Here is a 16,346-nt window from a genome sequence, read left to right as displayed (position 1 = left end):
TGTAAATACGTAATTAAAATAACCTAATTACAACGTGCATATTGTAAGTCAATTGTATTGTTAATTGCTAGTTATATTCGATCTTTGTCAATAATAGTAATTACTATACTTCATTACAACATAGCGTTTATATAACGCCAGGAACACGTCAGCAATTAGTTATATTTTTGTCTCAAGGAAATTATGCAATCGGGTGCGTTTAAATTTGATCTTGCGACTTATGAGAGTCGTAAGTTAACATAACCTACAAAAAAGCTGTTGCTATCCAAGTTGTGAACTTTACGTGCGACCTGGTTGCGCAAAAAGAGGGTAACGGTAGCCTCCGAGCGGATCGTCGGCCGTGCAGACCACAGCGGGCTGGATGACTGGAAAGTAAGCGCTTAGTCACTTTCTCTCGAACAGGTCTCAGTCTTACTCCAACCGCGGTACAACGTGTTCACATACGAGGAACAAGAACCTTGTGACTCACAATAATCGTAAATTAATGAAAACTCTGTCTCGAATCGTGACTAGACTTTACGAAACGATCTTTTCCTAGATTGTGTTATGGTAATAACCTTGTGATTTAAGTTTAACAATACTGATGGATTATTGAGGAGATATCATTGATGTGTGTAAGTTTTTATGCCTTAATAAGAATCTTACATGTATTATATTATATTATATACAAAGTAAACCTTGACGTAATTTTGTTAAGTAGGTAAATTTCGCGTTGATTACCTAATCAGGCGGAATTCTTAGAAGAATAAGATTTTTTTTTATATAATCTGGTATTCGTTCAGTGAAAGGTTCGCCATTTGCCACGAGTTATGTGGCTGGCATTAAAAATATAAAAAAAAAAACTGGTAAGGCGATGACTCGGCATACGAGCAAAAAAACTTGTACGGTCCGGTGCGAGAGGGAAAGACGCACAGAACCAAACAAGTGCGTTACCCCCACGAAGATTATCCGAGAATTTATTTTTATTTATCTCAGCGCGTAGCGGTTCAATCGAGATATAATACGAGGATGCGTGTATTATAAGATGCGAAGACTAAATTACGATTGATTCGTATGTGAAATATCATTTTTTTAAAACTATTATACATTTTATTAATATTAAGCTATCAAAATAATAATCTTCAACGGGATATAAAGTTTAAATGATAAATGTTGTGTTTCTAGTAACGTTAATTAATTAATAACTCTTATTATTAATAGACCAACGGAATGACTAGGGCATTTATGCAAAATTTAGAATATACTTGATTTAACAAAAAAAGTTTGAAAAACAGATTGAAACTAAATTAGTGCGGTCGTATTGTATTCGAAGGTGAAAATGCCAACTATTTTGAAATTTTAAAATCATGGCTTGTGGGATTCTACCTTAGTTAACTTATAAACGCCATTGCAAATTTAATAAACGCATTTAAATACGTTTGCCGTGAATCCCGGTCACCCGGGCATATAGGAAATTTGTTATATTATGCGTCTAGAAGTTCTGACGAAGGAATTAATGGTTGTTAATTTAGTATATTTGCATAGAGTTATTTAGGAAAAACCTTTAGTAACCAGAGATATACTTCTAAAACTTTAACTTACATATATAATTAACTTGTCTATCTATTACGTTCCCAATATCATTTATTTCAATTAATATACTGTTTAGCTTATATACGTTAACAATGACGAGTACAAGGTTGTACGGTGTAGGAAGTGAACCTGTTTCGTCTTCTTGAATAATTTTGTTAAAAAATGATAAATTCCGCGCGCCCTTCAATGTCTTTAGTATGCTTACGTACTTAGCTTATCAACGCCGGTTATCTTACTAACGTTTCCTTCATTCGCATTTGGATAACTGTTCTTATCAACGGCACACTTTGTATTCTACATGAGTCGGTATACGACTCGATTAAAACCTCGGATAGACCACAATTCGACGAGCATTGTTACTTGCCACTTGCCAGGCAACAGTATGAGATGACCTTTACGCTTGAGCGCTTGGCCATGAGAACTCCTGAAGGTTGCGGATACTCGCGTAGGAAAATTTATTGCAACAATAGTTCCTGAAGTGTATTTTACGAAATGTAAGCACATATTTAATTAAACTGATGATACTTGAGATTAACCTTTTTATAAAATTATCTGTATTTGTATTTCGTCACTGCGTATGCATGCGTAAAACAAATCAACCTAGAAACTTTACTGACAGCATATTTGTGTGCGTGCCGTGCCAATAGGTCGACCAACCAGTCGACCAGACAGTCTCCCTCCCTCGATCTGTCCTCCGTCTACGCTCCCCTCCCACCGATTTCCCCCTTTGCGCCAGCCAGTCAGCGTTTGGTCAGCGGTCTGATAACACGTGTACGGGTTTCGTTAACACGAAATTCTTTACGTCCCAGTTAATTTTAGTGCTCACTTTAGTTACTATAATCCAAGTGAGTATCCGTCATAGCCACTGATACGACGTTTAAAAAAATAATATTTTCCTTATTTGTCGTTTTAAAATGGTGAAACTTACCACGGCTTTGTCTTGTTACAGGTACCTACTTGGTGGAGCTGGGTGTGAACCCAGATACGGTGTGTGTAGTTTATGTAACCATTATTACTCTTATTGAATAAACGTTAGTGTCAATTTAAATTATTAACTTTACGAAGCTAGTGCATAATAAAGTCGGATTGAAGTGAGTGTCTTTTTTTACATAAGTGAAGTGTCTGAGACGCCGACGCTACTATTGTGTATCACAAAGTATAAAGTGATTTGTGTCATTAGTTAATGGATTGTTAACCATTCGGATTTCAAGCAGCTCGATGGCAACTGTAAGTAATATTTTTACTTCTTTTAGAATAATAAATACATTTATTCAGCTCAAGTGACTGCTCTCGGAATAATTATTTTTCCAATTTTTACTTCATTTTTCTGTGCCGTTTTAAATACCGATTAAGGAAAAAAAGTGTTGCTCTAACAATTAATAAGTTTTCAACATCTCATATTATGAGAAAGAAAAAAAAAAACGATTATTTTGAAATAGACTCCAAATTACGTACGTGTACTTGAGTGATCTTTAGATTGACATATTTTTAGTTTTACCATCCATAATAATTAATGTATGAGAAAAATGTAGAGCTCCTTTTTAATGATAAATTGTGATTTTGCTTGCTGTGAGCAAATCGTTGCTCAAAATAATTATATTATATTAATATCCAATTAATACATGTTTCCCGTTGCCGTCTTCGATCGTGTTAATAATCTATTTAAACAAATTACAATCGATAATTAGAGCTATACCGTCTCAATTTTGTAGGTGCTACAAAGTCAAGTTTTTTTGTTATAATATTTCTGAAGAATGAATTAGTCATAGAGCCAAGCAAAAGGACTGAAGTAAAAAACTTATCGAGACATAGTCTTGTAACCTGTTCGGAGCTACAAATGTAAGACAATATTGTTCATCATATTTATATGAAAATATTATAATCAGGGTCCTTTTCGTTTTATAAGCTATCTTGCCTCATAAAAAGAGAACCAGGTAGCCGTCAAAATCTTTTTCCATGAGGAGGCAATAAATTTTAAGATTCCATCGAGGCATCCGCGCAGGTGTAAAGAACTTGCATACATTTTGAATTCTCACGTTCGCCCGTGTAGGTACTGGCCTTCCTTAGACTTAGATCTAATTTAATATTATGCATCTATTTTGTAGAAGCCGCTTATAGAATAGCTAAGCAAGGTTAAATTGATAATGATGTTGCAAACATGTAAGCAATATGAGCGCCATCGTGAGGAAATCGGGAATTGACTGACGCGCAATATGACCTCGTGTGAATGTTCTCTAATTTTAGCTGTTGACATTTCGTTGTGAATATTTTTTTGGCTGACTATTTCTCTGAATATATCTTTTATATAGATACAATAGATAATGTTCCTTCTAATTATGTATTTTCTTCTTAATTTGTTTTGAGTGTCAATCTTAATAGGATGACGTAGTCAATTAACGAGTTATTGACTCTCAATACGAGATAAAGAAAAAAGTTTTTGTAAATGGCAAATGAATAGAACAAAAGCGGTGTTTATATAAATGTAATAACACGCTAGCGTGCATACTTACGTTAGTTCTCGGAAATTTTCCGATGAATTCAGATTTTTTGAAGTGCCAAAAATATTTTGTTCAAAAATAAGAGAACACGTACGATCGCATCATATCATATCTCAAAAAAATGTGTTATTGATCGAGCGTAACGATGAAAATAAAATGAAAATATAAATTCTCGCAAAGTTTCGTATATCATAAAACAAATTACTTCAAATTCCCATGTTTTAAAGTCGATAGGTAGGAATTACTAGGCGAATAGCCTATGCTTATCGATAGATACAACACATCTTGTGGTTGCAAGAGCCAGATGTAGAGAGGTATTAGCACCAAAAGAGGTCAAGGCACGCTCACTGGCGGCCTGCGTTTCCTACCGACAGCGCCGACGAGGAAGCAACTTGTTAAATCAACTTAAGAATCAAGCGCTTGTTATTCTTTTAAACAATAAATTGTTATAACATGATTTATATTCGATAAATACATTTTAAATCGATTGCAGACATATATATCTATAGAACATATGTATAGAACATATGTATAAATGAATCCGTATTTTCCTGGCTCACGTCATAACATACGACATCGTAACTACATTCATGTTTGTCAGTTATCTATTACTCTGTAGAGGGTTCTTACGTAAATAATAATATAAACAATAAACAAAGAAAAAAGGCAAACAATTGAAATTTTCCAGAAAACCTGTGAAAGCTTATGCCGTAAATTTTTATGGGTTTTCTAATACTATGACTCAATAAAAATGTATAAAATTGCACCCGTGTGAAGCGGAGCCGGTGATTTTAAAATAAATTAACTGCCTGTCTCAAAATTAAAGATGGTCCCCGTCAAATAGCTTCATTTGTTTTGATCTTGCGAATATTAAAGTATACTTGATGGTGAAGAATTTATTGTTTTTTTTTTTTAATAAAATGAAACCTGACGACTGTTTCAAAGTGCGGATTAAACAACAGCAACAAGGTAATTAAACTTTATTTCGATATTAAGAAATACCGGACTCCGTTCTTAGTATTCGTCGAAGTGATTCATGTTATTTTTGGAAATACGTACGCGTGAGTAATTTGAACACATGTCATACGTGAACGTATGTTTATATCTTTGAATAAAGAGAAATTATTGTACATTATACCTTTCTTTGTTTTAAGAAACAATTTTGATAAATGAGAAATGAAAATTTTCCAAATAATATATGGATGTTTTTAATAGTGGGTCACGCGATAGTCATTATCAGCTTCAATTTTAGGTCAAGGATTTCAGTGATAAATGTTATGTTTTTATTAATTTGCACGATCCGATCATCAATGTGATAAAGCGCTCGTAATTTCTCTTAGCCGCATCAGGTGTATTACATATTGTAAAAAAGTATACCGCATGGGTATAACTCGAAGCTATCCAATTAATTTGCAACGTGATGTATGTCTTTCATGACCTACTTAGATACTCACTATCATGCTTAGAACGATAACGCCCCTCTACTTTCTCCATCATATATTTTCGTCAATTGTTTGTTGACATAGTTATTTTCTCACCCAATAGAAGAACAGAAACTACATGTATAAAAACACGCAAATATTAAGTGCTCTTAATATCACTAAATCTAAATGTACCACCGGTTAGGAATGTAGATTATTACATTTTGTTTATTCATAGTAATCGTAGAATTAATTACTGGCTTTTTTTTGTTAAAAATGAAGTCTTTGTCTCGACGAGGATGTATTGACATTGCGAAGTCGGAAACCTGGTTTAACAGGTTTGTCCTTCCTTCACGTTGAATACATTTTTAGTCACTCTTACTGTCAAATTTATTGATACTAATCAGCTGTAATGTTGATTCACATTGTTACGCCTTAGCTGAAAAAAAACAACAAAATCATATCATAAACATACAAATTTCTAGCTCCGAGAAGGGGTCGATCAGCTCGTTTTTCAAAAATAGAATTTAGACATAGTATATAAATACATATTATCATATCTTAAAGTTATTAACACAAATAAGTCCCGGTTTTATGATCAGTATCTGCGTCATTCAGTACAGTTCGAATCTGATCCCATTTAATTGGTATTTTACATTCAGGTCAATTTTTGAGGTCGGTATTTGTTTTTTTTAACATATTTATCGTATATGTTTAACATTTGTCAATTTATACATCTGTTATAATAGCAACCTCGAACGCTGAATATAGCGAATGAGATGGCTTGTTGCGTTCAATGCGGAAGTAACTATGACGCCTCAAGCCCGATAGTGGTTTATGTACGAAGCAAGCTATTTGCCAAAGCCGTAGCCGCATTTTATCAATCTTATCTCATATTTCGTCAACAAACTCTAAATTTATCGTAATTGATGAAACGACAAAGTTTTAAATACATGGTTTGGCTGTTGTATCATTCTCAAAATAACACAACTTTTCTAACTATGCAATTGAGAAACAAATTCCACTTAAAATATTATTTTTTTTTGTTATTTTAATAATAATACCAGGCAAATTACAGAACGTGAGTAATTTCGAAGTCGTACACTATCGTAATTTAATTTATCATAATCAACTCGTTGAGTTAGTCACGTGCGAGTCGGGATGGCTGGTTTGCCTTGATATTATAACTAGTTATTGAAAAAATATTTGTATTTGTAAATTTAATCATTTGGAATAATTTGACGTTTAAATTAAACTGTCACAAATATTTTTAGAACTAAAATAATTACAATACCAAATTGTATTTTATATAACAAGGAAGAAAAATATATTATGTGTGCTTTTGTTAAAATTAATGTCACAGCATGTAAGTATGTATAACTCGGAACATTTAAGAATAATTAAAATAACCTTAATTTAAAAATCGGTCAAACAGCATGTGTGTTCACACGGATTGTCTGTATAACATTGACTTTCACAACGTGGTCGGCTGATGTAACGTCCGCGCTGCGCCCGCGCCGATTAGGTAAACTGCGCGCTTTCTCCGCACTTTCACCGGCACTTCCGCGTCGGCGCGGGCGCAGGCATACTGACGACTCCGCGAACCGTTCCAACCGATCATTACGTATTAACAGTTTGATGGCAAATGAGAATTTAATAATGCGCTTGCTATTTCTGTTCTCTTGTAATATAATAATAATAATTAATACAATTATGTCGGCGATCGTATATTTGTAAAGTTTTCTTTCTTTGTCTGCAAATGGTAATTAGTTACGATTACGTAGGTTCCGTCCGCGGTAAGGTTTATGTCCTATTCTGTAGCGTTGACGTGTATGCAAATTTTCATAATGATCGGTTTATTAGTTATGGTGTGATAGCGTAATAATCGAATTCACTTCTATATTTACAATATTATTTACAATGACATTCTGACACCGGACAGTCGAACATATATATGACTTTACAAATTTTCTTGCATAAAGGACTTAAAAAAATATACTATAATGATGATATAAACAAAAAATATCTATAACACAATGAATTCGTATGTTATTGAATCATACGCCCCTATACACTTCATTTGTAAGAATTTATTTTATTCAGATATATTATAAATAACATCAAGTATGTTAATATTATAAATAAGTAACGTGCTGAGCGATATTCGCCCGTACTACTCTACGAGCGTTATACTGGTGTCCAATGGCAATAATAACTAAGACACATTACGCATTCTAGTAACGCGTTACTCCGATCAACAAATAATGTGCATCTTCAACAATATACTCTTATTTATTTTTTATTGCGTTCGCTAATAGTCAATTATCTTTTCAAATATTGTTATATATGCAGTTCAGTGCATATTAGTAGATATATTTACTTGGTGGTAGGGCTTTGTGCAAGCCCGTCTGGGTAGGTACCACCCACTCATCAGTTATTCTACCGCCAAATAACAGTACTCAGTATTGTTTTGTTCCGGTTTGAAGGGTGAGTGAGCCAGTGTAACTGCAGGCACAAGGGACATAACAACTTAGTTCCCAAGGTTGATGGCACATTGACGGTGTAAGGAACAGTTAATATTTCTTACAGCGTCATTGTCTATGGGTGATGGTGACTACTTACCATCAGGTGGCCCATCTGCTCGTCCACCAACCTATACCATAAAAAAAAAGAACCATAGCGACAGCTTCATACGAATATTCACGTTAACAATGAGTGCAAAATAATAAACGAGTGTCTGACTATTTCCTATGTAATATGGATTTTGTATAATGGAAAATGTAATAATGAATTACATTTTCCTTAGCAATAAAAACTATGACGTATTAATAAAATAAATACAACTATATTGTGTTTCCCAGAAGGCGCTCTCTGGTGTTCCAGATAATCTCTTAATGATTCATCTACCTCCATTGTTATTTAAATAAATAAGTATTTACTTTGATAAGATAACGTTTTGTACGGCTAAATTTAATTACTGATAAGTAAAAAATAATAAAAGGAAACATATGTTCAAGTTGAAAAACATCTGGGAAATACAGTTTTTAAACAATCGAAAAATTATGTAGATTATATATGTTTATAGAAGTATGTTGTAGATAGTTGACATTCTGGTTATTCAAATATGGTATGGTATTTAAAGGACAAGAAATTTAAGATTTAATCGAAGCAAAACACAAGTGCGGTAAGGTGGTGCTATCTAGTCTGATTAACGAATATTAAGCGTGCTTTCAGTTATGTGAACTGAACGTTTGCCACACTACCTGCTCAGAGATTGCTGTGTTCAAGTAACTTTTGATTTGTGCTCTCTATGAAGCTACAATGAATATAAAGACATTTTACAAGTAAATGTTTGCCCAATCATAAAATTGGCCATATATTATTCGTATATACGAAGTTTCCAAATGATACAGTCAGCCAAACATGATTCTTGCCACGATAGAACTTCAGATACCAGTCAACTGAAAAGCGGTAAAGCAAGCAAGCAAAGCATAAAGATTATGCAAATGCTTTCAGCTTTTAGATATATTTCTTATAAAATAAATATAAATATATGTCGTGTAAATGTAAACGGGTACCTGAGCTAATGTATCTAAAAATTTTTGGTTGATGTCTTGTTCAGACACGCCACTTTAACATCATTATGTGATTTGTCGAGGTCCGTGAAGTTATTTATAAAAGTGACAAATGTGGAAAGAACAACGTAATTTGGCCTCATAAAAGATATTCAAAGACATTGCAGTGCTCTCGAGATTTGTGCGAAGGACATAAAAATTCGATACGATTCAACGCTATAAATACTGAATGTCGTTTATAAAACTTGGTAATAGTGTTCAAGTAAGACTAGTAGAAATGTAATTGTAAATAATAGTTTCTGATAGATGTTTGTAACTGAGGGTAACAGAATGTATTTTAAAGTAGTTAAGCTGTTACAGTGTATTTAGAGCAGGCGGGCCGCCGGGGAGCGGTATGACATTGGCCCGCTGACCGAGTCGTTTGCACAACTATGATCTTTATCGTGTTGCTATCTGGCATCAAAACGATTTTCATATCTACTTGCGTAATCGTCACCGTTGTTTGAACTCCGGAACTAACGGCCGGTTATGTTTTATTCAAAATTTAAACTTATGAAACATTAGTCTTTCCAAAAATTTTTACTTTTATGTCGTTGAATTTGTGTTTATGACTCGCAACCTACCTTAGATTAATACGAACATTTTTTTATACTTATATAATGATAAAATACATTTGCATCTTCAGTATGCATAGAAAGTAGTTATTTCATTATTATTTCGAAATCGAATTATTATCTCTTAATTAAAATTGAAAGTAGAGTAGTGCGAAAAAGGTTTTCGAATCAATTTATCGATAGATTTTATTATTAACTGTAAACAATTTTTAAAATACAACAATAATAATTAATTTTTTTTAAACACGTATTCAAGAGCCTTGGCTGAATTGCGCCTACAACGATATGGTCATATTCGAGTTAGGCTTAGCTAATGTAATGCACGAACCGGTTTGGTATTGCTTCAAAATTCTCAAGTAACCAGCTATTGACCCACTGACCCACAAAGTAGAAGGAAAACAACTCGAACACAATTCGCTGTAGACGAGCTAACGAGCGTGACTTTCTGAGCTTGCGGTCGTTTTAGCGAGGTCTGTTAGGATGAGGAAGCATTTGTTTATTAATAATGTAATTAATAGATTTGTACTTCACTATACAATCCAGACTATAAACAATCGCACCCTGACTTCTACTACTGCTATCAATAAGCTTGCTTTAAACTCAAATATGTAATTGAAGAATCTCAAAATTAATTTCAACCTTTTTTTCTTTTGTAACCGTGTAGTTTTTCTGTATATTTTCTATCTTCTTCAACTTTCTTCTTTCATCTTCCATAATATATATACTTCAAACTGTTTAAACGATTGTGATTAAACCTTCATCAGTTCAAAGGTTCTGAATCAAAAACAAGAATTTTCTTTGTATATTAAGCCGTCACCACAAACATTTTATGAAGACCCTTATTCCACCGTTAGCGTACAAATGCATCATGTATACCGTAGTGCAGAACTCATTAATCAATGAAATATTGCCACGTCACTTTATGTACATATCGAAAAAAGTAAACAAACATAAAAAAAGTTTTAATAATATTGCCGACGTAATGATAATTAGATTATTATCCAATACGTGATTCTTATTGGATTAAAGTCTACAGCTGTGTAATAATACGTGTTCATCCGAGAGTTACATTTCGACGATATTATACGTTTTAGCTGTCATTGGAATCTTATCAATATAATTAATCAAGATATTATAGTAACGCTTACTTATTGTTAAATTATGAAAACATTTAATGAGCTTGGTTATAAAAGGTCCAATAGCAATAACCCTATTCGTTATCAGAATAGAAACAATGAAAGATGTTGGTCGTTTTATGTAACATGTGCCTTTTTAATAGTGATATTAGTAATTCAGCTTACGTAGCGGTGGGAAATGTCGAATATCGATTGCACTTTATTCAAAAATATCTTTTTAAAAATGGACTGAAAACCCGATGCGAAGAAAATGTAATGCATACGTATTTTAAATCGTTTGCATTGACCTTCTACATGCTCAGTTTATTGAATATCTTTTGAGAAATCTGCGAACGATTGCGCTTACTTACGTAGAAAAAATACTTCAGCGTTAAAGATATATGTATAATGCATAAGCAATCACGAATTGGCCGTAACAGTGCACAGTAATACTGTTTAAAATTCCGTTTGCCGACCATCGTAAGCTGGTAACGTTATACTGTACCCGAAATTTTGAATATTGCTGGTGAACGGTGGTTTTAAAGGAATTATCTTTTAATCGTTTTAAATTCTCGACATCAATAACGACCACGCTATTTTTCTTTTTTTGATCTTTTTTAATTTTTCTATACCTACATTAAATATTCTTCCTTAACAATAAATAAAAAAAAAAAAACAAAATAAGGCGCATTAATTAAAGGTTATTTATTACTAGACAGCAAAAACGCAGAAACGAGTAGAACTTCACCTTGAAGATTATGTTTTTACACCAATTAAATATCGATGAAAGTTTTTTATTTCTTTACATACAATCACATCAACAGGAAGCGTGCTTATCGACTTGTATTTTCTTTATAATTTATATTTGATATCCGTTTTCAATTGTCACTTATAATTATCATATCTTTAGTGATAATTATTTGTAATATTCACAAGAAAAGGTCTATCTCATAACTATTCTATGTAGTAATATATTTTTTAAACTTAAATGTTGCCAGTTAACATAATCTGCAATATGAAGCGAGAGTGTAAACATAACAATACATTAACAAACCCAATTTGTAATGTGTATATTGGACACATTCCAAACGGACAGTGCTAGTTGTTTCAATTCTTAAAATAGACCCAGCAGGTATTTTATCACGACCTATTTGCGTTCGTTCAGACATCAGACAGATGTCGAGTCCTTTAAACGAGCCTAATGAGAATTTACTGACGTTATTTTGAAACACGCTGATTACCCGCGAACGGTTTTTGCCATGTTTCGTCTGAGCTCACGACGATTTAAGGAAATGATTGAGGTAATTAACCTTTTCGTTTTTATGTTAACTATTTAATTGTATATCATTATTACAAATATGCGATTCATGAAAACGTTTACATCGCGCAGTTTTTTCTATAGAATATTTTAAAATTATGATAGCTACCTACTTTTTTTTTACCACGACAATTCAAAAGTCTTAAATTTTCTAATAACATTTCTTAAATCAAGACACACAAGTTTACGATAATAAAAGGATGTTTACCTTTTTTTAAATATAAAGGTCCAGTAAAGTACGCAAAAACAATCAGTCGGTTTTCGTTATACAAATTGTATTTATATCAAAGTAAATTCCTAAAGCGTGGTTAACAGATACAGGAAGTAGAAGCTTCGGTGTAAGTCGGCCGATCGCAATAAACAATGCGGTTCTAATTATAGAGGGCGCTAGAGCGAGCTGTTGAAAAATAGATCACGATATGTGGGCCACAGGCGCGCCCGCGCATCGCTGCGAAATGATATCACGACCCGCGAGACGGGGAACGCAGCTAACAACCTAACCGAAACGCACAATAACATATTGCTTGTATTTCTGTATCATTATTTGTTTAACGTTGCAACGAAACAGTAAAACCAGAAAGCCAGTCTGAATTCCGTGTAATTGGCTTGTAATTAAATAAATACGCGCTTAAAACGACGACGCGCCGTTCACGAGGACGACGTAGCGATTATACATTCATTTTATTGTATGAATGTATTTCCAATTAAAAGAATTGCAAGCAATTATACTAAGGTTACTCGTTCAAAGCGAATTTCTCTCCCGAAGAACTATTTGTTGACGGTCTCTCGATGTTTGCCTCGTCACATTTTCTTCCGCCGCCATCGCTTCATTGCCTTGAATCTATTTTCTTCACGTGACCTTTATTGTACGAATGACATTATAATTAATTATTATATAATCATTGGCGGCAATTAAAATGAAGGCTCATAATGAAACTGCTACATTTAGTTTGATAATTGTGATTGAAATTTAAAGATTTTTTAATTACAAAAGGGAAATAAAATTGGGTGGTAGCCTTATTCCTAACTTATAATTAAGAAAATAACTTTTTACACTTTCACTTTTCAAATACCCGGGGGTACATGAAATGTCAAAGATTATATCTCTGTCTTCACTTCATTCCACCACGCGGGCGAAGTTGCGAGTGGAAATTAGTTATAGCATAAATTATATATAAGAACAGACTATTAAAGAACACTTATTAAAAGCTTCGGCTCGTAAGTACGTCATACTTTTTGGCAGTTTTAAAAACTTTACTAATGTACATTTGTCAAAATTAGTTAAGGTTCGACGACAGCATTAAACAAACAAATATATAACGAGCTTGTTGCATAAGAGATATGTGAAATAGTATTTAGACGTGTATACATGCGTAAACTGTAAATAAATATTGAGAAATTGTTGCTAACTCACTTCTTGTTAGTAAATAATGTACGTACGAGTCGACTATTTAGTAAAACAACGCATTCCCGTGCGCGCGCATATTTTAAGGGCGTCTGTGTAAAACGCATAAGTAATAAATAAATATAATTGAATAAAATAAATTATGCAAAGTTATGAATGCTACAGACAGTAATTATTTTTAATCTTAGTTATAAAAGGACTTGTTTGTTTTCTATGTAATATCAAAAACCGACACTTATATTTACGGTGATGTCTCTCACGAATATGTTTTGCGATGGTTTTGAGTGTATTCTTAAATAATAACTGTAGTGTTTCGTTTGAGTACAAACTTTTTATAGTTGCTGATAATACATGGCACTGGCAAGAAAAACAAATTAACTAAAAACTAAACCCATATTCAAAACTTATAGCAGCGAGTTTTGGATAGAGATGTACAAATAATATTATAAAATATTAGAAGGTTCGCATAGCAGCTTCACACTCGATTAAGAGCATGAAAAACCAGAATTTAATGTCATTATTCTTAAATAATGCTTAATTGTTAAAAAATGTATTAGTTTATTATGTTTTAATTAGAGCTGTTCTTTTGATGACAATATATGTTGTTGGACAACAAAAAAACGTTTTATCTTGTTTTCATATATCTTATTGATATTATAATCGTAATTATAATATCAATAAGATAAGTTATCACCCCGGAAGAATAGTACTGGTAATATATAGATATATTGTTCGTAATATTTTTTAAAATTTTTAAAACGAATTTTATTTCGGATAAGCAGGGACAATTGCGATACTATATTGAGAGGTGGGTGGTTCTAAATATAAAAGCATCGTATCGATTGTGCTGTTCCCTGTACCATATTATTACGTACTCTCAAATCTATATTTAGATGCCACGTGTAAATTAAAATGAAGTGCATTTTTTGTATAACATTTTTATATAAAAAATACAACATATTGTGACAGTAGTGATGGTATTAGACATTGATGTTAACATTGTTTTACCGTTTTTTAAACGTTTAAACGTTTAACTTTGCTCGTATGTTTATTATATGGCCAGTATTTTTCGCGAAGAAGGTTTTAATGTACTCGTAACTTGACGGCGCTCGAGCACATAAACTTCTATATTCCGTTCCGCTTCCGTTCCGTTAATACCGTGATCGCCATGACAATTGGTATACAGTACAAGTACGGGACAATATTTCAGCGCAAATCGTATCGAATAATCGTTAATAAAGAGGTATTGCGACTTTTTTAATGCCAGTAATATATAAAAAAATAAACTGCGTAAATTTTCGATGAAGAAATTTATAAAGAGTCGTAGATGCTTCATATGTTACTTGTAAATCCATAATGTTTCGTTTGGTGTTTGTATATTTATTCAATTAAACGCCCCCTATACATTATCTCGTCACGTTTATCGAGGCTCTAGGCCCAGGGAAAGGACATAATTTCGGTTCTCCTACCCTAACCCTATTTATGTCGCTGCGTGCTCACATTCAGCTCGTAGGTATTATGTAGGCACAGCTCGCCCGAGCTCTAGGGGTGAAAAGATTAATGGTCTTTGAAATTGATTCGAAAATTAAGTCGCATTTGAGCCACATGCTAATTCGTCTGTGTTTTAACATATAGACGACTGTTTCAGAATAAATTCTCATACAAGTTTTCCTAAATGCATTCTAAATGTTTCATAAATTGCAAGAAATTGTTATTTAAAACACTATGACACATTATCATTTTACTCGTAAATGAATTGCAACAATAGGTACATACAAATATGTTTACATCATGTTGTTATGACACGTGAAAGTCTCTTATCTCGGTTACTTGGTATAAATTACATTTAAAACATACTTAAAGATATGAGAGTGAAAAAACGCATATTATCATTTTCGTCGATAAGGTCGCTGTCCCGATGTGCCTCAGTGAAAGTGTTGTAACGCATCGTGCTAATGCACTGCGGGTGTTTAACACATGATCGCTGTTGCCCACGTCATATGTGCCTACGCAAACAATACCTACCCACTACACGCTTAGAATTACAAGTTTATTAATAAAAGCTTATCTGATGAAATCTTAAGTAATCATCATCATTATATGGTATAAAACGAAATCGCTTACCAATGTCTGTCCCTGTGCGTTATGTATGCTTAGACCTTAAAAATTACGTAACGGATTTTGATGCGGTTTATTTTAATAGATAATGTGATTCGAGAGAAAGATTTTTTTATATGATACGGGGTCAATATAGTAAAGAAACACTGATAATTTTAGATGTTTCTAACGCGACGTCGTAAATAAACAAATTCTGTAGAATATTTAGTATCAGTATTGCTCACGTGCGAAGCTGGGGCGGTTCGCTAGTATAATTATAATCGTATAAATTGCGATAAACGTACGTGTATGTATATTTTAATGAAATGTGCCGACAGAAATCTTCGTAACGATCACGCATTTAGACGTGATCTCATGTATTGCTAGCACATTAAAACGAGTCACATTTCAGTTGTGAAGACAAAAACTATAGTCTTGCGATTCACCTTGTTTCGCGCACCGGGGGCAACGACCGGCACAGCTGTGAGCCGTGTATAAATAGTGCACACAAATATACCACACTGTGTTTGTGTGCCCATGATAAATAAGCTATAGAATTTTGTTCGCGTAACATAATTTTTCTGTTCGACTGAATATAGAATGTTTGATCACATTTCATCCCTTGATAAATGACGCGATGAAAAGTTTTAATGAGAATTAAATACGTTTTATATATTTGATATTCGTCAGATTATCCAGTCAAAATTAAAAGCTTAAGCGTACCTATTTTT

General features: G+C 33.2%; 1 protein-coding gene across 5 annotated transcripts in view; it reads left to right on the top strand.

The window, feature by feature from the left end:
• Positions 1-16,346, top strand: part of LOC124532524 — a 49,887-nt gene that overhangs the window by 20,293 nt on the left and 13,248 nt on the right. For 2 of the 5 annotated variants that reach the window (XM_047107453.1, XM_047107458.1), the window contains exons 1-2: positions 2,277-2,417; positions 2,522-2,799. The gene's annotated coding sequence lies outside the window, so the exon portion shown is untranslated. Of the gene's footprint in view, positions 1-422; positions 615-2,276; positions 2,418-2,521; positions 2,800-16,346 lie in introns of those variants that run through there. The other 3 variants (XM_047107456.1, XM_047107454.1, XM_047107457.1) reach the window with 2 other exon arrangements.

This window comes from Vanessa cardui, chromosome 9 (genome assembly GCF_905220365.1).
Source record: "Vanessa cardui chromosome 9, ilVanCard2.1, whole genome shotgun sequence".
Taxonomy (NCBI): domain Eukaryota; kingdom Metazoa; phylum Arthropoda; class Insecta; order Lepidoptera; family Nymphalidae; genus Vanessa; species Vanessa cardui.
Note: the sequence above shows the minus strand (reverse complement) of the source record. Positions and strands in the feature narration are given on the sequence as shown.